A 567-nucleotide genomic window follows, 5' to 3' on the forward strand; every position below is an offset into this window, starting at 1 on the left:
ATTTGTCAAGACAGGGACTCAAGGGAGAGGGGATGTTGCTGGAAGCCCTTGACCAAGGGAGCTGTTGCCCTGCTCTCTTCTCTCTAATCCTCATTTTCTCTTTTAGCCCTTGTGGCAGGTTGTGCCTGTAGCCTCCTGTGCTTTTGCTGTGCACCTCCGAAAGGCCCACTTCTGCCTTCCCTGTGATGCCTTTTATGCAGCGAAAGGCAAGTTCGATCCCTCTTTCACCTCCTCCAGGCTGAGAAAGCCCAGCTCTCCCCTCCTCTCCTCATACACCGCATACTCCAGCTGCCGCAGGTTTTAGCAGCCTTCCTGTGGACTCTTCCTGTTCGTCAACATCCTCTTGCATCTGGGGATGCACGGAGATGCAGCCTCCCAGTGCCAAGAACGGTAACCCCAGCTGCGCTCCCTGATGCAGCACCTTGTGGGACAGATGAAAAAAACCCAACTTCGTCAGGGCATGCAGGTTTTATCCCAAGTTTCTCCTATGCTGGACCTCAACACTAGGGAGCCAGGAGACAGCAAAATGCATGGTTAGAAAGAAGGAAGAAGCACGGACACATCCCA

The sequence above is a fragment of the Falco cherrug genome, chromosome 8 (genome assembly GCF_023634085.1).
Source record: "Falco cherrug isolate bFalChe1 chromosome 8, bFalChe1.pri, whole genome shotgun sequence".
Taxonomy (NCBI): domain Eukaryota; kingdom Metazoa; phylum Chordata; class Aves; order Falconiformes; family Falconidae; genus Falco; species Falco cherrug.